This window comes from Amphibalanus amphitrite, unplaced genomic scaffold (genome assembly GCF_019059575.1).
Source record: "Amphibalanus amphitrite isolate SeventyFive unplaced genomic scaffold, NRLGWU_Aamphi_draft 001353F_arrow, whole genome shotgun sequence".
Taxonomy (NCBI): domain Eukaryota; kingdom Metazoa; phylum Arthropoda; class Thecostraca; order Balanomorpha; family Balanidae; genus Amphibalanus; species Amphibalanus amphitrite.
Window position 1 is genome coordinate 75714 of NW_024882846.1, and position 26119 is coordinate 101832.

The 26119-nt window shown below is 58.6% G+C and overlaps 1 protein-coding gene across 2 annotated transcripts in view; it reads right to left on the reverse strand.

Annotated features, from left to right (window-relative positions):
* Positions 1-24745, reverse strand: part of LOC122372373 (Krueppel-like factor 8) — a 73012-nt gene extending 48267 nt beyond the window's left edge. The window contains exon 1 of one of the 2 annotated variants that reach the window (XM_043349495.1): positions 24471-24745. The gene's annotated coding sequence lies outside the window, so the exon portion shown is untranslated. Of the gene's footprint in view, positions 1-597; positions 932-24470 lie in introns of those variants that run through there. The other variant, XM_043349494.1, reaches the window with a different exon arrangement.
* Positions 24746-26119: the final 1374 nt, after the last annotated feature.

Sequence of the window (26119 nt, forward strand, 5' to 3'; positions counted from 1 at the left end):
CTCTGGAGACGGATGGGCCGCCGCCAGCCACCGTGTTTATCGGAACCCGATGAGGCCCGCTGCCCTTCTCGGGTCACCACACAAGGCACAGACGCCCCGAGACGGAGGTATGTGCTGTTTGTGAGGTCAGCGACGGAAAGGCCTCTTCTGTTGTATGACGATTTGACAGCACCGTCGGGATAATACAAAGGGGTGGTTCCGTCGGGCGCAGGTGGGTAAATATGGGATTTAGGATGAACGAGGTCCGTTAGTTTTCAAAATGGCGCTATAAAAGTGTTTGCGGCAAACGACTGGGAAGTTGTTTTCAGAGTTTTATGGAATGCTTTTAGTGTGCGTGATAAGCCAAGGATAAACATGCTGCAACGTCCTTGGGTAAAATTTTCATTTTTCATTTTTTGGAACGAAATGACGGATCGTTACGTTCCCTGTCAGCATAATTCAGCAATTACAACGAAGTCATTAAATCAAGGTATCACATTTCCTCGCACGCCACCCGGGCCACATAAATCGTCACAGATCGCAGCGATTTGGTCGCTACTGACGGGTACACGTGTCCGCACCCCGTCACGCACGCAGCCCGCGCAGCGGCGCACTCACCTCAACGCGTCTCTCCAATGTAGTCGGTAGGGACTCCGTGGTCTGTCTCAGCGTCTCAGGTGACCAAACCTCTCAGAGACACACACCAGAGCCAGACAAAGCGTCACTGACCGTCCGCGACCGGCAGACCGACTGAGCACTACTCGCCAATTCACCAAAACCGGGCGGCAGCGAGCGCTTTCTGATGCAAATTCGCTCAGCACCGCCCCTCCGACCGCTCCGACGAAGAGCTGCGAACGGACTGGCGGTGGCGCAGACGCCGGGCGCGGGCGGGCCGCCGCTCCGCCCAGAGCTCTGCACGGCCGCAAACCCGCCCGGCGTTAGAGATGTGCCCGGCGGAGGGCGGGGCGGGACGGACCGTGTCCGCTGGCAGCCGACGATTTCTGAGTGCTGATAGGGGAGATTGAGGATGTTCGAGCAATGGAAATTGCGTTGGGAAAATAGGGAATGGTTTTTAGGTCGGCTAATGTAGTTATAACAAAATGACGAAGAAACAGTTAAAAAAGATAACTTTATCGAACCAACCAATGACTTTTTATTTTAAACATGTGGCACATTCCGTTCCCAAGGTATGCGATATACAAAGGATTTTACAGCACGTTGCATCAGACAGCCTTGGAAGGTCGAGTAGTCACAGCAATCGCTGCATCACCCACACCGGACGACAGATACGGATGATGCATGCAATTATCAGTCCCGACAACATATCGGTGAAATACCATACCGCGATAGCTAAGCATCAGGATCTCGTCACAAAGACAGTCGGCGCCGCACCTGTATCTGAGCCACTTCGGTTGAGGCCTACCGTACATCTGAATCCACTACAAATTACTGACCGACGGCGGAGCAGGTTTTGGCAGCTCCGTCTGCACTGATGACACGCCATGGGGCCTATCAGCGGCGGCGTGCAGTGCCTACAATCGGAGCACGCGGCCGAGAGGGTCGGCCGGCCGGCCGCTGCCCACCGCCGCCGGGGGCCCTACACCAGGGCACTTCATTAGGCCCAACAAGCCCATCAGAGCGCCGGCGGCTGGCGCTGTATCGGCACCTCATCACCAGCGATCCGGCACCGGCAAGTGGCAATAACGGCATCTGATAACCGGCGACCGGCCGTAATCAGGTCTGTGCAGTCGTCCGGCGGCTGCGCAGACCCGCAGTTGCAGAGGGTAATGTAATTTACCGGGGCGCCAATAAGGGACGCGGCGCCGGTCATCCGCGCCCGTGTCGGTATGTCCAGGAAGGCCGTGATACTTCACCGTCAGTTAGAACATCTCGAGGCGCGGGCTAGAGCGATGCGCGCTCACTATCACTGTACCCAGAGGCAGACCGTTCGCCTTAAAAGGACTCCAGCAGCTGCACTATTTCACGCTATACTCATAGCATGATACGATAGCCTACCGTGATAATAAAGGTGCTCATTAAATTTGTGCCACGGCCGCCGGCGCCCGTATTAGAGTGTGGGCGGAACGCCGTGCGCCGTGCCGATGGAAGCGGAAAGATCGAGCTGGAGATATACCACCCAGGGTGATATCTACTCCCATACTGAGAGCTCTGATAGAGTGGCATCATATCGGCCGGCATCGCTCCCGTGAGCTGCCACGCCCGACTTGAGGCAGACCGCCGCGAGGGGAGGGTGGGCCCATACAGACGGTGCTTCCCGGCTGAGCTTATTTAGTTACTTTATTCAGCGGAACTGGCTCATTTCACACTAATTAATGTTGCTATTCACGAGCATCATTTCGTGGAATGTTTCAGTGGAGTTAGCGAAGAGCTTGACGGGAGGCGTCCCGCCACAGTTTGACCAGCGGAGCTTCATCCACCGGGCAGCATGATTGTAACATTTTGTGTTTCGTTATACCGCCCAGTATCGTGCGACGCCGTACCGGCCTGTGCCGTGCCGTGCCGTGCCCTCCATGCGCCGTGCCGCGATGGGCTGTGCCGTGACGCCTCGAGGAAAACAGACGCTCACTAGCCGGGCGTGTCGGCTCACGGCTGGACAATGCCGCCGCCGCCGGGCCCACACCCCGGCGGGCCCCCGCCCTGGTTTTCCTGATGGCCCGACGAGCACAAAAAGCGGCTACTTTTAGCGATGCGCACGTTAAGCCTTATGAGTGGCGTCGCGTTCGAAGTCCGGCAGTAAAAGATGGCGTGGCTGGCCCGCACCGTCTCCGGGCGCTTTGTTCAGACTGCAGTCAGCCGGCAGCCCGGGTGAGCATTTTCCTGGCGGCGACACGACCAACACAGACGTCCTGGCGCTGCGACAACAATCGATCCAACACCAAAAATCCAGCCGCCCTTTTTGCGCGAGACAATTCGACGCAGGCGCGCTAATTTCGTTGGCGCCGACCGTCTCCATTCATGAGTCACTTCGCTACACGGTGTCGGGGCTACCGGTCGACATAAGTCGGTCAGTCGGGGCTTTGGAAGACCCGCTGCCTACAGGACTTGAGCCTCCCTCCACTCTCCGGTGTGGGCAAGGGGTACCGTCGGGTGGTGCTGATGCCAGCCAGCCGGCGTTGCTAGGGTGTGGTACACGGGGAAGGAAGCCGACAATGCGGAGATGCGGTACATGACGTGACTGTCCTTCACCATGTGATTTCCCACTGTCCAGCGGGCGGGCTGCGGAAGTTTCCTTAAATCCAATTATAGTTTGAGCCATGAGCGTACCGCGTGGGTGTCTGCCCGGAGTAGGTCGGTTACCTGGTGCCATGTTTTATGTTTACGCAGGGCTGTCTCATCCCTATCTCCGTAACGTGTCGTGTGCGACCAATGACGTCACGGCATTGCGGCGTTCTGATTGGGCGGCAGCTTTGAATCGCCCGACTGGTGGTCCCCGACCCGCTCGACAAGCGCACGTGCGCCGACTAGACATTTGTAAAGGCATACGGCAGAAAAAGTGAGGTAATGCAGAGCTCTGAATATACTTGAATAGAGTCTAAGCCGTTAGTAATACGTAAAAACGTCAGATATGTTTCTTGTTCGTCTTGATTTGAGCTTTTATGTGATATAACTTTTACCTTAGTGTCGAGGTTGGCAGCTATGTGGGAGAGCCCTAAAGTTGGGTCATTTTCCATAGGATTGCATTACAGCCGTCCGACCCTTCGTACCAGTGACGTCACGGAAATCGCTGCTTCGGCCTAATGAGCATACCTTCTAGGGCCTTGATGTTTACGTTAGTAGGCATATTGAATGTTTTGATCATGTTTACCACACGGATGAAAAAGAATTGCCTTTCGAAGTTGACCTTAAAGGTCGGTACGTAAGTGCTGCCGTCTTTAGATCTGAAGCCGTGAGAGGGATTGTCCGATAGTCGCGGTGAGTTCTGAGACTACATATGAGGCGATCGTATGAATTTAAGTGATTTGTATGTGGTGCAATGCATACATTATACTTGCATGCACATCACATTTTACGTGACGTGTGCAATATGAATTAAAACAGCTGGTAAATGACCTTTAAATCCGTTGATATTTTCAGATTTACACATAAGCATGATCTCAGCGCGCACACGAACGATCATATATTTCACGATGTTTCATGTAACTCATAATTTTAAATGTTGAATTTCATATCAAAATACTGTGTACACAATTTTACGAGATGTCGAGAGCTAATCCTCATGAGAATGCTCCCTTTGAAAAAAAGAAAATATTTCAGGGTTTTGGGTGTTGCAAGGCCACCATATACATTTCGTCACGAACACGTATGACGTTCCCCGCGCTCGATAAACACCAACTGAACTTTGTACTTGCACGTGACTTGGCCAGCAAATGTCCCCATCACCACACTAACCCATTCCCATTTACCATCACACACAAACAAGCAATTCAATATTTTCCAGCAACGGTCCTCATCTCTGATGAATTATCAATTTACTGTGCAAAAACGGTCATAAGTGGGAGCTCCATCAGCGGTGCGGTGAAAAACGTCGACCAGGGCCGTCTCCTATATCGCGCTTATACGCTGTGCTTCGCTCACGGACGGGTGGCTCTGCCCTCCTCTGATGGATGGGGCGTTCTGACTCGCTTCTGTACCGACCTCGGCGAGTAGCGGTACGGCGCACAGAACCCCGGGAGTCTGACGGTGGAACTGTGAAATATGTTACATGTAGGCAAGGCAGTAGATGAGCACAACACACACCGCTTCTGCTCTTTTCAGAAGAAACGCAGTGCCCATATGTGTGTCCATGTGTCCATATGCTTCCATATGCATTGATGTATGGGTGAAGTGAGCTAGGAAGATACCAGACCACGCCCATTGGCAGCAGGTGCGACCCAGGAGGTAAGTACAGCACTGTATCACGCCCCTGCTCTCAGCGCGGCCAACACAGGTGTGATAGGAGTGGTCTAACCACACCCCTGGACCTCTCCACATAGCCGATACCATCTCGCGTCACGCCGATGGTCCCTACCCTAACACACGACCACCACCCGGCCGGGGCGGGCCGATCGTAGGCGGTTCAAAGCCGATCATGTGCCGTATCTGCCTGCTCAGCGCGGCCCGGGGACGTACCGCCACGGTGGGCGCGGTCACGCCGCTGGCAGAGACACTCACTCAGGATCACACTTCTGCGTGTCGCGGTTCGACCGGCGATCGCTGCCGAGCGGACAGCGATGGTTGGCGTGGCCCCACGCGCGTCCACTTTCCGTGATACATGGCCGCGTTCGGGACGGCCGCGGCGGCGGCGGGGCGGTCTCCGCCGCGGGGTCGTCTCTCGCAGTGGGACATGCTTTATGGCTTAGATAACGAGTTTAACACGATGGACTGTTATGCTCCAAAACGGCGACGGAAACAGGCCTGTCCGACCGGTGTTGGACAGTGTCGGACCAGAACCGGCGCCACTAGATGAGATCCTGGAGTCGGTGGGGGCGGGTTTGTACACATTTCTGCTCGTTTAGTCACCCACGAAATGCGGAAGTGATGTGGTAAAACGGGAAAGTCACAGTTATTATTAAAACTAATGACAATAAATGGTAAATCATTCAGTCATACAATCCATAAATGACGTCATGAAGAATATGGGCGATTCCACGGTTTACTGTTGAAACAAGTCAATTTTCTTTTTACCGTCATCGCCCCTGAATAATGTTCCATACACATTGTTTCATTTTGTTCGTTCAGTGCGCATGTCACGAAGAAAAGTTTAAAATTGTAATGAATTTTAATATCATCATTGGTTTTATACCACTGCATAGCAACACAAAAATGATAAAAACTTGTAAGAATTATGAAATAATGGGAGATGACTTGCAGTATAATGGAAATCGGTGCTGATTCAACCAAAGCGAAAGCCAAGTAGGCTATGATTTATGACACTTGTAGCGGGTAGCAGCCAGAGTTCAGGAAGCGTTTCGGCTACACGCCTTGCATACGGCCTTACACCGAATAACAGTCGGCTTCTCCTAGTTAATTTGGCTCATGGTTGTTTAATATTCTTCACGCCCTGCCAAGATTATGTTTTGTCACGGAATTAATCTCGGTAGTGAGTTAGTGGTACGCTTTATCTGTGCCGCCACCCAGCGTAAATCAATGAATGGTACAGAGTGCTCCCCGTCAACAGCCCGTTTTCCATTGCCCGGTAGCTGCTGGATTAAATTGTTCGCCAGCAGCATAATATGAAAATCCATCAGAACCGACCAAAGTCGTTAATCACGAGCGCGACAACCGTGCGCAATGCCTCATTCCGAGCTGCCGGCCACGCCGGAAACGCAACCGCGTGCTGGATTTCTGCGGTATGAGACGGACGGTCCGTCTCCCCTCCCCCTCCCCCACACCCCATCCAAGCAGCAGCGGTGACGGCTTCAGTAGTCGACCCACTCATAACCCTCCGAAGGCAACAGAAGGCAGCCGGGCATATCGGCCAGCCGCGCCGCGGAAAACCCGACTTTCCATTCCGCGGTGCCACATAGCGCGTCGACTCTCTGGCGTTGTATGCGCGAGCCCGATTGAAACCCTTCTATACTAAAGCCGCTCAGGCGTGCATGGCTGGGTCGGCCAGGTCACAGTGGCAGACGGAGTCGGTGAGAAGCGGGGTGATTGGCCAGTTCAGATGGGTGTCGTGGCACGATAACATAGGATCTCAGACTCTCGCTATACCGACATCAGGTATTCAACGTAGAGCCCGCTCCAGGCTTTGCCCCCAGGATGCCTCACGGGCTATCAGCCCCGTCTAATTTTGGTCAGGTGTTCTTCCTTTGCGGTGAGTCCGTTAACGGTTGAAGCTGCTTACGCTCGGGTTTGATTGCGCGCTCCTGTCAGCCGGTTGAAAGGACAATCGATCTCGTCTTGATGGTTCCAATGATATCCCCTTTTCAACGCCTTCAAAGAAAAGATACGACTTCGACCACCGGATGGCCTATGGCTCATCTTATAACCGTGAGCCACACACTCATCTTTTCCATGCACCTCTGGCTGAAGGTCTCCCCATGGTTCTACCTGCATGCTTTGGGCGGGGCCCGTCTCTGCACCCTCCGGCGCTCCCCGCCGACCCAGTCTACCGAGCCGACTTGTCAGCAGGTACACACGTCTCTCCAACACGTCATTACCCGCCATCTATTTCTATTTGACGCCAACAACAGCCTCGGATGGAGGTAATTTATCAGCAGCACGCCGGCACGCCGGATTTTGCCAAGGTTGGCTGATTAACAATTATGTAAACTACTCGGTCAGCCGGTGGTAAATGATGTTCTGGAAACAAGAGATATGCTTATGATGGTCGATCTCGCCAAGGTTGAGCGATTAGCAATCATGTAAAAAGTGGTCTGCTTCGGGGAAGTGTTACGGCCGCTAAACAAGCTTATCCCACGGAACTGTATGCAATGCCAAATGGCAGGAATTTAGCCGTCAGTTCTGAGCCGCAAGGACGTACAAAATCATATCCAACAATACTGGGAGCCTTACTTTAGCTGGTTCCAGATCGCTACACAAACGAGTAATGCAGCCCTTGCGGATGAAACTGGGTTGGATCGATATGCTGTAAATGGTGCCTTGAATCACAGTAAACCACTGTAAAATATTGAAGTGTAGCGTAGCGAAATATACAAGGCACTGGGCGCCGCTTAACGATCGCACGGCACTATCAGCCATTTTCGGTGCGGGTGTGCATTCTATTATACATAAACTACAACCTAATTGAATAGTCGATCATCGATCTGACCTGCACTAAGTGATCATCATGTTTCCTGCAGAAAGGCCGGGCATTAATTAGCGACTGAAATGAGCCGTTGGGCTCAGCACGGCGCCTGGAGCCGACTCTCTGTTTCGTATCGGACTGAGATCGCAGAGGGCGGAGCTGATCGCCACGGCCGGGGGCTGCCAGCCGATACAGATCGGCCGCCGTCCTATACCACCACGGCGATCGGAACGTGCTCAGGCGGTCCTCAGAGGGCCGTGCTGGCGTGGCCTGGAGAACGGCGGGCCACGGCCACGGAGCACGGCGAGGCTGGGGTCAGGGTGGGGCTGGTGTCCGACGGGGCCGGGTCAGCTCAGCGACTCCTGCCGAGGACGAGTGGGCCCACCGCAGCGTCCTTCATTTAAATGACCTACTCCGTCGGCACTCCCAGTCCCAGTACCACTTCGCCGAAACATCGCCACTCCCTCTCCCTCTGCCAAAGTCCCACTCCCTTTCTTCCACTCTCTCTCCCCCCCTCTCTCTCTCTCTCTCTCTCTTTCTCTCCCGCTCGCGCTCTCACTCCCACTCCAGCAACCCCATCACCCGGTCTGTCTATGCCGCGGAGACCAGTACGGTGTTCGCCGGCACAGTATTCAGCGCGGAGCAGGCGGCAGTGTTCGGCCGGCGGAGCAAGGCAAGTCTAACAGGTGAGATCTGTGAATAAAAAAAAATCTTACAATTATCTTTATAATATGCCACTGTTCATGGGTCTGCTGGTTTCTTTGCTTTTTTCTTCTTCGCGTCATTTCTATTATTGCAACAATGTCCAATCGTTGCCGTTGTAGGCCTCTACAGTTCAAAGTTCTCCTCGGCTCGGTCCATCTCCTCCTGTCTCCTCCCGTCTCCGTTCCTCTCTGTCTCCGTGTCTCCGCGTCTCTGTCTCCTCTGCTCTCCAAACCCAGCGGATGTCGTCCGATACGGGGCAGAGGGCGGCGCCCGACCGCGCCGGGATGCGGTCGGCTGCACACGAGATAGCGGCACAGACGCGACCGGCAGACGCCAGAAGCGGATGAGCGGGCCGCGGCCTGCGTGACCCTGGTGGTGCGTCGCGTCCGTCCCGATTCGCCCATCCCGTCGCGTCCTGACTCGTCCCGTTTCGTTTCGCCAAGGCTCGTGGCGGCCCGTCCTCGTCCCAGTCGGCTTGGCCCGTCGGCTCGGCACAGTCTGCCGACAGCTGAGCAAACTAACCGTGTGTGCCGCCTGGTGGGTGGGGTGGGGGGCGGGGTGGTCCGCGCCGTCACCTGACCCGGCGGCTGTGATGTCATCAGCACACGCCAGGGGCGGGTCGCCGATCATGGCCGACATGGCAGCTGCTGGCACCGTCGGCGGCGGCGCGGTCCCGCCCACCGCCCATCAAGGTGACCCCTTTCCGGCCCCTCCTGGCCCGCTGAAATCCCTCGGCCCCTCCAGAGCCCCTCCTGGTCCGCTGAGATCCTTCGGTTCCTCCAGAGCCACTCCTGGTCCTCTCCTGGCCTGCTGATATCCCTCCAAGACTCCTCGTGACCCCTCGACCCCTCTCAGCTCCTTCACAGTACCTCCATGAGCCCCTCCTAACCCATCGAGACCCCCTGGCTCCTCTAGGATCTTCTCCTGACCTATCGACCCCTCCCAGTCCCCCATGACCCCTCCTGACGTGCAGGGACCCCTTCAGTCCCCTCCCAGTCCCTCGCGGCCGCTCTGACCGCCGCGCCGATCCGGTCCTGTATCTAGAACCGCGTACCGTTCTCCAGACAGGACGGGCCGGGGCGCTGCACGCCCTCCACCGGACACGGTCCGGTCGGCTGACCCGCCTATGGTGATGAGGTCGTGTCATTGGTGCCGCTCAGCCACGGTCTCCGACATCCCTGAATGCTGAGTGACGCCCGAACCGGACAGGGCCGCCGTCTGGAACCGCCCTTCGGAGCGATCGACCGATACAGCGGGATAGTCTCCAGCCGCTGCGGAGGAGACGCTTATGGTTTTTATTCGATTCCGTACGATAGAAATGGTGTAGTTAAGTACGTGATGAAATGGCTATAATGATTATCCGGTTTGCAGATCGCAGCTGTGTGCAAAATGAGACTATCGTAAGAAGAATTGGTAAAAGTTGCACCAATTAGCGATAACAAGCGTTAGGAATGAGGCTTGTTAGCACACCTAGTTAGCACGCGAAGAGAAAAATTAACGGATGGAATCTGACTGGTCATCAGCGATAGACTCGTCTCCTGCTAAACTGCATTTCTCTTATCCAAAACCTAGTGTATTTTTTATGGTGTCTGTGACACCGTTCGCACCACTATATCTACCAGTTTCAGCGTATCATTACCGCCTGTAGGCGCGGTCATTCGTTGTGTTGGTGCTGGCAGGTCACAAATCACCTTCACGGCCACGCCCCCCAGCCGAGCGTCGCCAGTGGGCAGGGCGGGGCTGGAGGGAGGGGTCACGTGGCACGTGCCCCCCCCCGTGACGGGTCATCACTGGGACGAGGTCCCCCCCCCCCCCGCCGTCGTCAGGAACACGCCTGGGGCCGGCGCCAGCGCCGTGGGCGGGGGCGGGGGCGCGGGCTGCCGGTGACGGACTGCAGCCGGCCCGCACTGATGACGCCGCCGGTCGATGACGGCGCGCGGTCGTCATCGGCGGCGCCCCGCCCCGAGCGGCGTGATTTACCGTCGAAGACGACGATAAATCGCGCTCGATCGGCGCGGCGCCGGCGGCGACTGAGCGGGGACGCGGCCGCCCACCGGGCGGGGGTGACCGCGGACCCAGATACAGACCGGAAGGCGCCCGCACAAGATGAACCTCGCGACGACACGCAAAGCCAGCCGCCCCCAGCCTGGGTGGCCCGATCCGATATACGTTACACAATACTTCGCTCGTTTATACATTCAGTGATCGCGAATTTATCGGCCCAAGTATCTGATCTCAGATAAACGACGGATGAATGCGGATAATGGCCGTTTATCGCACTTTATGAGAGCTAAACATGCACAATAGCATGGCAGTATTGGAAATTGATGACCAAGAAGAGGATCTTTAGTATAACCTACGATGGGCAATGCTAATCCAAAGTATACAATGCAGCCCTGAAGTACCCCAAGGGGCGCGAGGTTCACTGCGTGCTGCATTTATGCCTTACAAAACAGTGTCGGCGGCGCGGCCGTCTGTCGGCGGACAGGTGTGTTTCGATACCATCGGGTCATGTCGTCAGCGGTCACTGAGGCTCCGCCCGTTCACGTGCCAAGTGCCAAGTGGCACACACTGTGGCGCGACATCGCCCAACCCACCCGGGGATTCTGCCGTCCTCTGGTGTGAGATATGAATCGCACTGTAGCGACACCCACAAGCGGTGAGGAGGGATGCCACCTGTATGCACAGGTGATTTTTTAGAGTTGTTGATAAAACGGATATGGTTTGACACTTGTGTAGGTGGCACATGAGGCCAGGATCGCACAGAACCTCAGCTGCGCCCTACCGCTACACCAGTGAGACCACGGGACTCCCTCTGCATGAGGATGCGATGCCGAGTCTCACAACTCACTCCCGAGACTATAGTTGCCTTCATCAGCTGCTGAGTGCTGACTACACCTTGCCAGCCATAGGTCGACACCGAGACAGCTGGTGCGCCGTGAGCCGTGGGTTGGCGCCTAGACAGCTTGTAAGCCGTGGGCCGAACCCCAGGACCATCAGGACGAGGCACGACAAGGCCACAGTTGACCGAGGGTGTATCGGTGTCATCCTCGGGTGGAGCTCACTGGCGCCGCCCCGCCGGCTCGCCTGACGACATCGCATTCCTGATGGGCTCGGAAACGGGCCGGGCCGTCACCGCGGCGGCGGCACGCCGGCCACTCCCGCGCCGCGCCGTTCCTGTGGCTCTGCCCTCCGCTCAGCGATGTCGCGCCACTCCCTGCTAGGTGACGAGGTCGAGAGGTAACTCCCCTATGTCGACACTCCCTGCTAGCTCAGCGGCAGGCGGCCCAGGATTTGCTCCACTGGGACGCGCTACAGTGCGCTGTTGGACCTCATTTGTGTGACATTACAGATGGCATGTTGTGTGACAGAGTAAAGATACCAAGTTACGCTCTCTTATATTGTATAAATTTTTGGAAACGCGCATGCCTGAACTCCTAAATAGTCTGTTGCCTGCATGATACGATATACGTCATCCAGCAGCAACCGAAATTCTTAAGTTTATTTAAACATTAACTTCGGCATTTCTTCAGTCGCTAAATATTTATACGTGCATAAAATATTTGCAGACCAGACGCATAGAACGGTCCGAAATGGAGGATAGCCTCAGAGCATAGAGATAGTCAGTGCGAGACGGGGTCCTGCGTGGGGCAGCGGGTCTCAGAGTGCGAAGGCCCCAGTTCGAAAACAGGGCCCCAGAGAGGAACGTGTCTTGGGTTGGGGAGGGGTCCAGCTTGAGAACAGGGCCTCTGAAAGGGAGGGGCCCAGGTCGAGGTCTCGGATTTCGGAGCGGGCGGGCCGGGCGGCGGGCGGAGCGGTGCCGATGACACGACTGACATCCCACCGTCCCCTCGGCTGGCTGGTGTCGACAGCGGCGCTATCACCCTGCCGCCGAGACGCCCACGACCCGTCCGGCCCAGTTGGCGCTGCCGTATATATTTGCATCGTATATACGGTCCGCGGCGAGCATTGACACGTCAGCCGTCCCGCCTGGCTGCCGAGAGCCGACCCGGCGCGGCCCGAACCGGACTGGCGATCGCTGGATCGCCCGAGCTGCGCTCCTGGATATGGGTGCCCGGATAGCCGCGCCGGCCGCGCCGCAGCCGTCACATTACGTGCACTATCGTCGACAGGCGGCAAATCTGACGCGCGTCACGAACATTTCAACAGCGCCGCGCGGCCGAGGCGGCGGCGGGCGGCATTAACGACGCGGCGACCGGCCGGATTTCGGCGAACCGGCTGCGATCTATGCTGATGGGCCGTGCGGCGTGCTCGCGGAGGCGGCGGCCGACGCTCCACACCTCAGCTCCGCCCTCGTGCCGACCGGCCGGGCGGCGGCGGGAGCGGCGCAGTGTGTGGGCGACGCGGGCGTGCCGACCAAATTCCGCGGACACGTAAGCCACCGCCCGAGCGGCGATCTGCGACTCCGCCCAGCCTCCACCGGCTCCGCCGCCTAGCTGCGCAGCTGCACCGAGTAAATACGCCCGGTCTCGGGTCTATGCCGGTCTGGGACGGCACGGGATTTCCAGCGGCGCAGCGCGGCCACCCGTCACCCCGCGCTCACTGGCTCTGTTTACGGGCGCCGCCACGACCCAAAAGTGCCGTGTCGCGACGCTGTTTGGAGCGCGCCGGTTATGAACGGCCGTGCCGCTTCTGCCGCCGCTTGCCGCGCCGCTTGCGCCGTCGCTAGGTGGCAGGAGGCGGCACCGACTTCGGTCGGCGACGGCAATCTACCAGCCCAAAAATATAGGGTTCTCCCCACTATACGAACACTTTCTCGGCGCTATCCACCCCCGGCCATCATTCGACATCCCCAGCGCCGGCGCTCCGCCCATAGCCGCCGGCGGGGGCGAGGCGCATCCTCGTCAGATCTGGGTCGCACGCGCAGTCGGCGCCGCGCCGCGCCGCTGCCCTCTGATTCACGGCGCGAGAGGGCCGGACACGCCCGGGCGGCCGGCGCGCGCCCGAGCGCCGAGGCACACCGCAGCGCCGCCGTCCCGGCTCCGCCCGCTGTCGTTACCGGCGACGTTTCGAAATGCCGCGCGTCATCTATTACCATAATGGTTCCAATAATTATCCGCCGCGGTGGTCCTGAGTAGGAAACAAATTTGTAAACGCGGCCACTATGCATCAGAAGACGATCAGGGCGGTGCGGGCGGCCGCGGCCGCCGCTGAGCCTATACACCCGCGGGCCGACGCCCTTGTCCTGGCTGGAGGACAGGTGCGGCACAGGACGAGGTACAAAGAGGTCCATTAGACCCCGTAGAAGGTGGAAAACTCGGATAAAAGTTTCGAGAATTGACGCTGACTAGTGACTAGGCCGAGCCTTCACTGTTTAGGCTTGGGGATCGAGTAGCAAGTTGAATTCACCTTTCAGGCAGACGTCGCTGATGTATGATGTCTGAGTAAAGTGTCTGTTGGTATAGCCTTCCAGTTCCTGAAATCGTTCCTCGTCCCACGGTGTCTTTCGTTACCGATCTCTGAGCCAGGACCGGCCGACTGGCCCGGCAGACTACCCGAGGTGCGGCCGGCTGCTACCGGCTGCTCCCCGCCCCCACCCCCGCCCGGGCTGCACCGCCGCCGCCCCAGGCCAGATCCGGGAGCCGCTGAGCCGGTGCTGTTTGTTTTCGCTAGTAAAGCGCACTCGCCATGACACGGGCATCACGCTCGTACGATGTGAGGTCTCGGCAGGCGTGGCGGTCAACCGGACCCGCCTCGGGCGCCCCCGGAGAGACACGACCTCCACCGGCGGACGGTCGGAGCCGGATCACTGGTCCGCGCCGATACTGACCGACCCCGGGGCCCGCTGTGACCGCGGACGGTGCGCCGACCCTCCCCGATCCGCTCCGCTGGACAGGTATTGCCTCAGACGGGCGGTGTAGTCACTGTCGCGGGCCGGAGCTCACCGCGGTGCTGCAGCGGCGCGCAGCACGGGCGATGTCCATCGCCTGTCCATTAAGTTGCAGAAGTCCACCCGGGCTGAAATCGGCTCCGTGGGGACGCGGCTCTGCGCTGCACGAGCGGCGCCCGGTGGGCGGGGGCGGCGGCCGCCGCGGGCGGCAGATGTCCGCTGCAGCGGCACGACCGGCGACCGCTGAGCGGGCCGCTGAGGGCGGAGGAGCCGCCGCCGGCCCGCGGCAGATGCCGCCGAACCGCGCGCCGGAAGTCTCCGCCCTGCGCGGCGCCGCGCCCTCGCCGCCGCCGGGGTCGGTGCGCCGTAATGGTCACCGCGCCGTAATAGCGGAGGGCAAAAACGGCGCCCCGCCCCGCTTTCTGGCGCGCTGGGCCGGATCGGAGCGTCTTTGGGCCGGCGGCACCGTCCTCCCCACCGGCGGCCCGAGACGCCGCCACCGCCACAATGGACAATGACGGCGGCGGAGGTGCGGGCGGAGCTCGGGGTGCGGCGGCGGCGGCGGGGGCGGCGCGCGGCGCGGCTTTTTGCGAGGCGGCGCCCGCCGACGCCCTCACAACGACAGATGACGCGCCGGGAGGACTGTGCGCCACCCTGAGGTGACGCCCTCTGATGACGCCCTGAGGTGACGCCCTGAGGTGCCGCTCCTCCCTCCGAACGCGCTGCGGAGGGCGGCACCTCGGAGCTGAGGATGTTTGAGCCACCCGCCCCAGTAGCTTACAGGCACCGTACGTCACGGTTGTGCGTCAACCCGTCCCTTTGATCTTGAACGTAAGGAGGAGTGACCAAGAATGTCACTAGCGCCACCAAGCGTTCTCCATCCTCTACGGGCCACACGGATTGTAGCCGGGGCCACTCATTCCACCGCCGCCACATGCACCGATTTCACTTTCCCGAGTGCTGACGGGAAGATGGGCACACTGACACACACGGTGCCTCGGTGGTGATAAGGGTAATGAAGAGCAATGAGAGCGGTGGCAGCGGCGCGGCGCGGGCGGGCACGCCAGCGGGGCGCCCGGCGCGGGCGGCGGCCGTGCCGGGACCATCTCTCGCCCCAAGACCGTCGGCGGTCGCCGGACGGCTGCAGTATAAACACCCAGAGCTTGTTTGTCGCCGCGTTACGAGCGAGCGTCACGTAGTTAAAGGGTGATATACAGCGGTCACGGCCGGTGGCGTGATGAGAGTCGCGATCGGCGAGCCGCCGACGGAGCGGCGATGGAGCGTGCCTCGCCGACGCGTCGGCATCTGATCAGAACGACGCTAGAGACCCGTCGTCGTGCTCGCGGCGTGGTGTATGACGACGCTTGGATCTGCCCCGATGTGATGAGGCAATTTCTGCAGGTGGGGAGTGGTAACCTACTGAGTCCACAGTGACCAGACCGGCTCTCGGTCGCTGAGGGCCGTGTTTGCGGTGGGGAGGTCCCATGGGTCGGGCGCGGTCGGGGAGGAGATGGAGAGGCGCTGTGGCCGGCCGGACAGCCGACCGGACCATCGAGGTCACCGCGTGCCGGTGACCCGAGGTCAGCTGCTGAAGACGACACCTATTAGCCCGCCGCCGCCGCCGACAACTTTCACTGGACGCCGGGCGGCGGGCGGCGGGCGGCGGAGGGGCGGTTCAGTGGCGGTTACACAACAACCAGGACCGGCCGCGCGGCGCGGGTCATCGCAAGGCCGCGCCGGGTCCGAGCGGCGCGCGGCGACTCCTCTCCCGGCCTGGAGCGGTGCCACACCCGCGCGCGCCGCGCCGACCCGCCGGACTTTCTATAGCAGCGCCGGCGCCGAGAGTGGCGAAAGTGACGCGGGTGTGCGCCGGGCTCCGCGACCACCCCGGGCCGTGCCATCCTCTGGCCAGGGGTGGCGACATCCGAGTGACCACGGCGCGGCGCGGTGCCACCGCGACCGCTCCCCGCCCCGCCCGGCGCACCTGTCCCCAGCCGAGGCGGTGGTGGCGACATCGCACGTGCCGCTGCACCGCGGCGTCGCGCGTCGCCGGCTCCTGGGAGGCGGCGCTCGTGACCTGATGAATGGCCCGCTCCCTCCCCTCGGGCGGGGGCGGGGGCGCGAATCATGAGCCGTGACCGCCGCCGGCCGCTCGTGTCGAGGATGGGCCGGCCTCGGCCGTGAGACGGGTCGTGATGGCGCCCCTCCCCGGTCCGGCCCGTGACGGAAGCGTCACACGGCCGCCGCCGTGACGAATCGTGACGCTGGGTCCGTGACGCGCGGCGACCGTGACCACCGGTCGGGGAAAAAAACGCCCTCACCTTGGTTGGCCGCGCATTGATTATTGTTTGCTGGCCTGCAGTGGCGCAGGCACGATGGGGGGTAGCGGGGAGGGGGCGAAAGCCGCAGCTCATGGCTCGAAATAAACAAATTATCGCGGTCGAGCGACTCAGCGGCAAAACCCAGGTCTGACTGTCCCGGCTGACTTCTAACCACCAGTAGGTTACCGGCTTTACCGCTCTGCCGCTCGCGGCACCGCAGTGAGGGATCCTCTCTGGCCATGCACGGCACACCAATGGCAGAGACGGCTGCTGCGTGGCGGCGCCGGCGGCGCCGGTGGCAGCAGCAGGTCAGCAGTTGGGCGGTGGACAGGTCGGTTTGCGGGTCGCGGCCGCGACCATCTGTCCCACAGACCGGTGTCGGCGGCAGCACGGCAGCTAACGGTAGGGCCGGGCTCTCCGAGTGCGGTCGGGTCGGCGTGTTTCGATAACCGCTACCCGCCGGACGGCTCGGCACGGCATCTTTGCCGGCCGTGGGAGGCGGTATAGCGGTGATCGTCGGATTAACTGCACTCGGGAGAAGCGTCAAAATATCGTGGTCAGAGGTTGAAAGCTGAGATGAGCACTGGGGTGCTGCAGGGTGGATCAAAAGACACAAAAGAAGCCAGCAATGTCGTCAGATGGCAGCAACGACTGACCCAGTAAACGGCCGTTATTTATTGACACAGCCAGGTCGACGCTTGTGAAATCGGCGTCACACAGACTTTGTCGGCAGACACACAGACACGCACACAGCGGCGCGTCGGACAAATTCAGATGGATCGGCCGCTGATCCAATTGGGCGGCAGCGCAGTGCGATACCGGTGACCTCACACGATTTCTGGATGGATGAGACGCTTCTCTCAGCGGGTACCCGTCTCCGAGCCGTCTCGGACGCAATCTCCAGGTGATCTCCGGGCGATCTCCAGCCGTCAGCCGGCTCACGGACCGGAAACAGGCTCCTACCGGTCCGGACGGGAGCGCCGCATCTCGCGGACAGTCGGGCGTGACTTACCCCACAGTGAGCCGGTCTGCGGATCTCCAAACCCGGTTCCCGAATCGGCACCGATCTGGAATCGGCCGATATCGGGAGTGGTCGTCCCGGATCTGGCAGCGGAGACACTGGCAGCGAGACAGCGCGCCGCATATCAGCCCGCGGATCGGCGCCGGTTCGTGGAAAGCCCGCCTGCGCTCCCGGCGGCAGAGGAGACACCCGGTGTCCTCGACTCGGGGAGAGAGGGTGGGGGTGCAGGTGAGCTCAGGGAGGGGCAGAGAAACTGCTCTCTGTCGTCTGCAGATGCTCAAGTGGTTCGCCACAGTGGTTCGTGGCGTGCCGCGCTGGCTCATCGTGGCTAGGCCGTAGGCATTCGGCCACTTATCATGTAGAGCTAGACGTCACGTTCTACATCGCCCTTTATCGTGCTTTTATTCCCCAGAGCTACGCATCTCACTATGGCTCATTATAACTCTCTGTGGATCTCTGTCACCGCAGCTTATACCATACTGCGCCTCACCGCATGGATCGTCTCGACCATATTGCGGCAACCACCCTGGTCCCTTGTCTCACTTCACCATCTCTCGCCCCTACTCCCCTACTCTACGCCCCTACTCTCGCTCGACCATCGTCCATGCAGGTCCCTGCTCTCTCTGGTTCGGTCACCTTTTTTTCAGCCTCTGCGGTGGACGGTCGCTGCCATCCCTCCCCTCTCCCGCACCGGTGCAGCCGGCAGGAGGTGGCGATTTTTGGACAGACGCCGTGCTCGGATGTCTCACCGCGTGACCGGAGTATCAGCGCCACAACGACACGACAGCTGGGGAGGCCGGGGTATACGAGAGATACGGCTGGGAGTCGGCAGTAACGCGCGACACATGGGAGAGACGGTAGAGAAGGGAAGATACGAGCGAGCGGCGAGGGAGAAAGGGACGAAGACCAAGGAAGATAAGGAGAAGATGCTACAGGCAAAATGATACGGTCAATCTCTTTTCGAGACCTCAGCTTAGCGGGGTCATAACTTTTATAATTAAGCCAGCATCTTTAGGCCCAGTCTCGGTGCCAATTAGAGGTCTCTCGCCGCCTTTGGAGTAAACTGAACTGCTCACCACGCTTCACACTGGCCGCAATTGAACGTATTGGTATAGCACACCCGACAGAGGCCAACGCCCATGGGGATTCAGGATCGGCTTCTGACAATTGCAGGTCAAAGTTCGGACTCATTGCTGCAGGAAGCATACCGAAATCATACACACTAGATATGGCGGCATGCAGGAGTCAAGGTCCGCCCTTATCCAGATGTTTCCAGATGGACGGGAGGTCAGTGCAGCCAGTCTCAAACCAGGCTGTCGCTGCGCGGTCATGACTCGGGAGCCCCACCGGCCTGTCGGCAAGTGTATACGGTCCATGGGACCACCCGTGGTGGCCTCTTGTCGTTGGGGCCCCACCTGTTGTGGTCCACTGCACCGTTGGTCTCTGCAACTGCTTTACTATAGTCCGTTGGACCATCGGAGCATTTATCCACCATGCACCAGCTCGCTGGTTCATTGCTGGTTTCTCGATCTGCTGTGTCGGTTCACTTTAATTCATCGGTCCGTCATCTCTCATTGCTGCATCAGTCCACCGATTCATAAGTTTATCGGTGCACGTGTCCACGACTCCATAGGTCCATCGGTTCGCCAGTTTTCACACCGTTTCACAGGCTGGCTAACCAGTCATCTGACCCAGCCCACCGGCCACATTCATAGCCTCAGACGTCCAGATGGCTAACGGCTGTCAGAGGTGAAACGGGAGGAGTCCCTTGACCCCACCGGTAGAGACGGGAACACAGCACAGTGGCTGAACGACTGCCAGAAGCACGAAGATGACGGGACATCACTCACACGATACCCAATCACACTCGACACGCCACGTCAACACGGGCTGGTGATCAGAATTTGAGCAGCAACGGTGGCTTCCCGTGGTCATAAACTGCTGTACTCTGTGGCGAGCAACATTGTTTTTATGACCACTTCAAACATCGTGAGAATCGCCTAACGAGCGGGGCAATCCAGACTTGGAGTTCGCTCAGTCAACGTCCGTCATTTCGCAACAACAACAAAAAAAACACTCGCCGCGTTTCGTTTGTTTCATGTCAATCCGTTACGGCGGCGTTCGGTCGGGGCTGGGTGGTGCCAGGGCGTGTAATAAGCTGCTTTACCGAGCTGGTGACGTGTCTATGAAGGTCCGGCTGTCGGCGGAGCTATATTGCATGAGTCAGCGTGGGGACGTCGCCAGTCGCCGTGCCGTTGCGAGGTGTGTGAATGAGCTCTCGGCGCTTCGACGCGCTTATCTGGTTGCTAGCTGGCTGAGTTTGACGGGCACACATGCTGCCGGCTCGGTGGTGTGGTCATCACCCCACCCGGCAGCGGATGGGGGGGGGGGGGCACGTGGTTTTCTGGTGCCCAGTTGCTGAGGGGGTGTGGTGGACAAGCCCACCGGCCCGCAGTCGGTTGTATCGTCTCCGGTTGCGGTGCTGGCTGACAATCTGACCAGTCAGGTTGTTTGTTGGATGGTCTGTAGCGGCAGGACACAGTCGATATGCCTCCAAAACATGCACAGACAGGGAAGGGGTCGCTCGGTGCACTCGGCAGGGCGGCGGTCGCTCGGTGCTCTCCCGTCTCCGGGGCAGCGATAACCGCGGGTCTGCCGCTCGCCTTCTGCCGCGTCTGACGAAACCGGGCGGCAGGGTGCACTGGGACACGTGCACTGCGCACACCGCCCTGTGCACCGCCCTGTGCACCGCCCTGCACAGTGCTCACCGCCGGCTGTGACCGACACTGACCGCAGGAAGGAGTCCACCGGACGTCTCTGGGCCAGTCACTGCGTAAACTGCCCCCGCCCGAGGTCCAACGGTCACCGAACATCTCACAACCACGAACAGAGACGGAAGGGAACGGGTTCTTTGTCTGCGGTGAAGGGACAATGATTTGGGTTGGTTGTTCATGCATTATGAAATGCTTTTTCACGCGTAAATTATACGACATAAAGTCATATATATCCTTTTGAAACATAATAGAACCGTCAAATTTGCTTAACATTTGAAATCACGGCGCAAGTTTTTGATTTCTCTTACGCATTATAAAATGTTGTGTTTATCAAAATAGACCCTCTTCTGCTGCATGCATATTTTTTATGCGATGTCCCTTCTGTAAATAACGATGCATTACATGTTTTCCGAGTGTCGGCAGTGTCGTGTCGGCACTGCCATAAAAGACGTTTATTCAGCTGATTTCTGAATCGCATGGTGCACAAAGCGTCACCGTACACTTACTGGCGAGAAATCCGCTTGGCTGCGTGCCGTCACACCCGTCGATTTCAGACCATCTTATCGATATTAATCACGCGATTATGCTCAATCTATCATCAGAATCGCAGCCTTATTCACAGCTCGGCAGACATGAGTGCACCATTACTCAGGCCGTGTAGAGCCGGGCCGCTCAAATTGAAAACACCAGCTGCAGCGAGCTGCGCCCCACTCTTTGGAAGGCGTAAACGTCGCTCAGGAGTTGTCCGATTATTTAGTGGCGATCGCCGCGGCGGACCGGCAATGAGCTGGTGCCCGTATACGCCGAGCCATTGTGGCCGGATCACTCAGCCATCGACGGGGCATCAATTATCCGTCGGATCGACCGTTACCCGGACGGTAAATTCATCGCCCGACTCATTGGAACATTACATAATTGCAATTTATCGATATTGCAACACCTCACGGTTTGGTTCTCAGAGCTGGGCCGTAGTTGGACGATGGAGGTCCTGGGTGGGGCGAGAGCCACTCCTCAGACCCGGATTGGTTTTTATGACGTCATCAGTGACCGGGAGACCGCCGCCGGTCACAAAATCGGCACAGCGCGTGACCCGCCTCTGACCGATGGGACGGTGATGAGTAACGCCATTCGTCATCAGCACGCCACTGAGTGCCGCGGCGCTGAGCGGCGATATCGGTGCATTGGCGACACTTGTGACGCACATGACGAGAGGTGACGCATCGTCACACCACGCCCGAAGGCCGGGGTTGCGCGCGGTGCGACGCAGTTTGGAGACGGGACTGCAGAGCGGGGGTGGTGGGGGTGGGGACCGCCTCTACCGCTCTAAGTGCAGCACTCACTATCGCTGAGAGCCGCTCAGGGTCCGAGCCGTGTTGACAAACTGCGATGTTGACGGCTGCGGCCGAGTCACGAGGTCCAACGACGGAGTTGGGCCCCGCCCGTCGACCGCCGACGGACGGCGCGGGCGGCGCGCTTTACCGACACCGTAATCAGTGTGACTGCGCTATCAAATCGCGTCTATAATTGAGACGAATGTGGGCGGCGGCATGGCGTGGTGGCTGAACTAAACGCCGGGTTTCGCTGAGTCTCAAACGCCGCCTGAGAGTCGAGTTGGACCTCAGAACTCGCTGGAGCGACACAGAGTACCGTCCGAGACTGGACCAAGACGGGACTGTTGAGAGTTCCATTTCCAGACCGAACTGAGGTCCAAGACCAGACTGTAGTGAGTCCGAGGTCGGCACAGGACCACTCGGTGACTAAGAAGCCGGAATAGCGTCATAAGTCGACTGTGGCGGTCCCGATGGGCGAAAAGTAATGTCTCGTCACGGTGTTGTGATGCTAAGGAAAGGGGAGACGTGCCGCATCGCTACCCTGGGTTCACAACTTATAAACAACGGCGTGAGAGGAGACAATCGAGTCAGATGTCACACCCGTGACCTCTCGTACCGTGTCACACAGTGCGACACTGCTCTCTGACACACTGACACCAGGTCACGACCCGACACGACACGGGAGACGCATTATCAGTGTCACGCTCCGCGGGAAAAAGCCACCGATAAGCGACCCTCTTAGTGAGCTGCAGGCAACATGACCCTAATGGGCACACCCCGATCGCTTATGCAGCTACTTGGGATTCTCGGAACGGTACTTGAGGTGCTGATAGTTTTTTGCTCGGTTAGTGATGTTGGCTATCAAACGCTTTTACAATGATACAGTATGCACAATGTCTGTTATGGTTTTTCACCATCATTGCTCTGATACCGTTAAAAATGCAAATGAGTTTAACTCAACAACCTACCCAGTACCCAGTTCCCGCTTTACCTATCAACCAGACAAGCTTCCCTGACTATCCACTATTCACCAAATTCTCCTGAAGCACCATCAAAGGCGCTGGCTGACCTCGCCCCTCCCGATGACCTCAGCCTGTGCCTGTCCGGTCCGGTGCGTAGGCGGCTGGGACGCCCTCGCGTCTCCGTCTCCGTCTCGGTCCCAGCCGCCCAATACCCGTTTTCATGCAAATCCGCCGGCGCGGGAGCGGTCGCAGCCTACACAATCCCGGCCCCGGCCGGATGTTCAGAGGGGAGTGGCCGTGCCGAGGCCGGTCACGCGCCGTGCTGTGCCGTAGTCGCCGCACGCCCCACGCCCCCGGCCGTACCGGACCGGACACCGGGGCACGGCGGCACGTCGCCGCACGCCGCCGTACCGCGCCGCCACGCGGCGATGGCTCGGAGCGGACGGTCAAACAAGGAAGCGCCGAGACGGCAGACGATAACATTGTCGTCCGAACAGTAGCCGGGTAGTCGGTGCTATTGTTATGGTGTGGCAGAGACCGGTCAGAGAGACGTGTCAGCCTGCATTGGTGCTACAACGGCGGATTCAGGCTCTCAAGGATATATAGATGGACGGACGAACGAACGGACGGAGTAACAAACGAACAGACGAACACACGAACGGTCGCGGCAACTCACAAACGGACGTGCCCGAGCGAGCCTTGTGACCGACCGCCGCCCGAGCACGTCCGCGCCGGCCGTGCAGGGCGGCCGCACGCGCCGGTCTGCACCGCTGCCCCCGCCCCCGGCCCCGACCCCGCCCCCGCCGGGAGGGCTGCGCAAGGTCAGCCTGGGGTGACGCCCGGGGCCAGGGCGAGTACGATATCAGCACCGGAATGTCGGACCAGTGCGAGGAATGTTGGCTTCGCAGCCAGCGGCACATCGTACATACATACATACTACCGAGCGGAGAGAACGCTTAGGCACCCGGGAGAGTAACGCAGTAACGGTGAGTTACGTGACTTGATACTGCTCACCACATCAGCGCCGTCACGGGATGTGTCATGTGACGGTCGCTCACGAGATCAGCGTCCTGTCTCGTGATGTCCACGACGCGCCCATTCGGCGTGACATCTTCATCTGGACGCTACCCGGACCTGGCACAAGGCTCTCGTGCTGCGGCGGTCGCGATCGTGCTCAACCGTCGGCCATTCGCAGCGTCGTAGCGTCGTACAACGGCGATGCTGGTCGCACCGGTCGTACATCGCCTTACCAGCCGTGCTGCCGTGCTGGCCGTACCACCAGCGTCGTAGGGACCTCCGCAGACGCCCTCAGGCGAGGTGACGGCTGACAGACTACGCTGAGCTCATCCTCAGCCAAATTACCAGGCCGTGTTTGGTTCGGGCACCGCTCCCTCGTTCAATAAATAACACGACAGCCTGCAGTGCGGTGCTCCGCCACCGCGCGGGTCCGTGGGCTCTCATAAGACGGTGCTCATAGGAGCTACTGGGCTTCGTCACGGAACAAATGTCGCGGAGATGACTACAACGTCATCTCAGCAACCCACAACTTAGCTCGCCGCGAGGGAGCCTGTCGAATGCGCTCACACGGCTCGTAACTCGCATCTGCAGTAAAGCAGGATAAGTGCGCGCGCACACAAACACACACGCACACACAGTACTCACGGGCCGCGCCCGAGCAGTCTATCTCATCAGCGATGGCGTCACTAGCAATCTACCGCCGATACTGCGCAGGGAGGGGGCGTGGGTGGGGGAGGGGAGGGGGTGCGCAGGGCTTACCTGGTGGCTGCGGTAGCTCCCTGCAGGTTTGGTAGGCTCGGGAGGCTCTTGACAGGTCTTGGCCTCTCCGTACGGCACCAGACAGGTTTGGGCGGCTGTGGGCGGTTTTGGGCGGCTCCGAGCGGCTCCGGGCGGCGGTCAGCGATCCGGGGCGGCTGCGTGCGATCCGGAGCGTCCGTGGGCGGCGGCGGCGGCGGCGCGGGGCAGGGCTCACGTCGTGGCCAGGCTGGGCCGAGTGTCGGCGACCGCCGCCCGGCCGGAGCCCATCCCGGCACGGCTGGTACCGATAGTCGCCGGGCGGAGCCGCTCAGTACCGCCCGCCCCGCGAACATGGACAACAATCGGGAGGGTAATGCTAAGGTCCGTGGAGGAAAACTAATCTAAATGGTGCTGGTTAGTAAGAATGAAGTAGGAATGAAGACCGGATAGGGTTATTTTTAGACGGGTGCGAATGATTTAGTAATGCAGGTTCCCGTTCAGGTTTCGGTAAGCTGTGATTACTGCGCCCGTAATGACAAAGATCATGCAAACATAGAAACACAGCCAGCCGCGAAATGAAAATTAATGAGGCCTAGTGACAGATGTTTGCATGATTAAGGGGATTTTGTGCACGACTGCAGAAGTGACGACACTGAATTACACATAAAATATGGGAAACCGGCACTTATCTTGTCCGAAATTACTATCTGAATATCCTGCTGAAACAAATGGGTAAATTGGGAAATATGCGGTCTCAATTGCAGTGGAAAAATGTTTGCTTGCAAATTTATTTCTTGGACTGTGTTTTTTTTTCTTCTTTTATGTAGCCTTGCTCTGAAGTTGAGGTTACAAAGCATCATGCAGAAGTAGTTGACTTGTTACGTAGGTAAACATCGCGGATAGTGTGTTGCATGTCAAAGAAAAAGCTAGCAAGCAAATATTTATAAGCCTGTCTGACTCGTAGGTATTGCTCGTCGCTGGTTCATGGTTGATGTCTTTCGAATGTCCAACTCACTCGCCTATTTATCTAGCAATGTTTGTTTATTTACGTTTTCGCTTAGTTGTTCAGAAAATTATTTTATCGTTCGTAATGTCAACATACCTGCGAATGTCAAGTGAAATTTAGATGTTGCCGAAGCGTCATTATTCTTTTCCTCAGGCTAATAGATCTATAAAAAGTAATTGTTTTTAAAACGGGCTTCGCTGAGGAAAACTAAATATTATAACCAAACTAGAGGGACAGCATTACGCGCAGCGTAATAAATCAGGTTTCAATAAAATCGGCCCAGTAGCGGCCGAGTTATTGCCAGAATAAATTTGGCGTCTCCTCCTGGCCGCGGCGGTGCTCTGTTCCGGTATTCATTGCCAAAGGTCAGTGACCTTCCGGCTCTGATTTCCCTCAGTTTTGAAAGCGAAGAAACTGAGCCTAAGGCGCGTGCCGTCTGCTCGGCGCCGGCCGCGGCCCAAAATGCCACAAAGATGCGTCCGCCACGTGCAAACCGCCGAGCGCACCCCCTCGAAAAGTTGATACGACAAACAGATGCACGCGTCCGACTTCAGTCGAAAATTTCACCCCCGTAGCCCGCACCGTTCCGGAGCAATAGCCCGTCAAGCGTGACGGACGCGTCACATACATACATACATACGGACATTTTGATTTTTATATATGT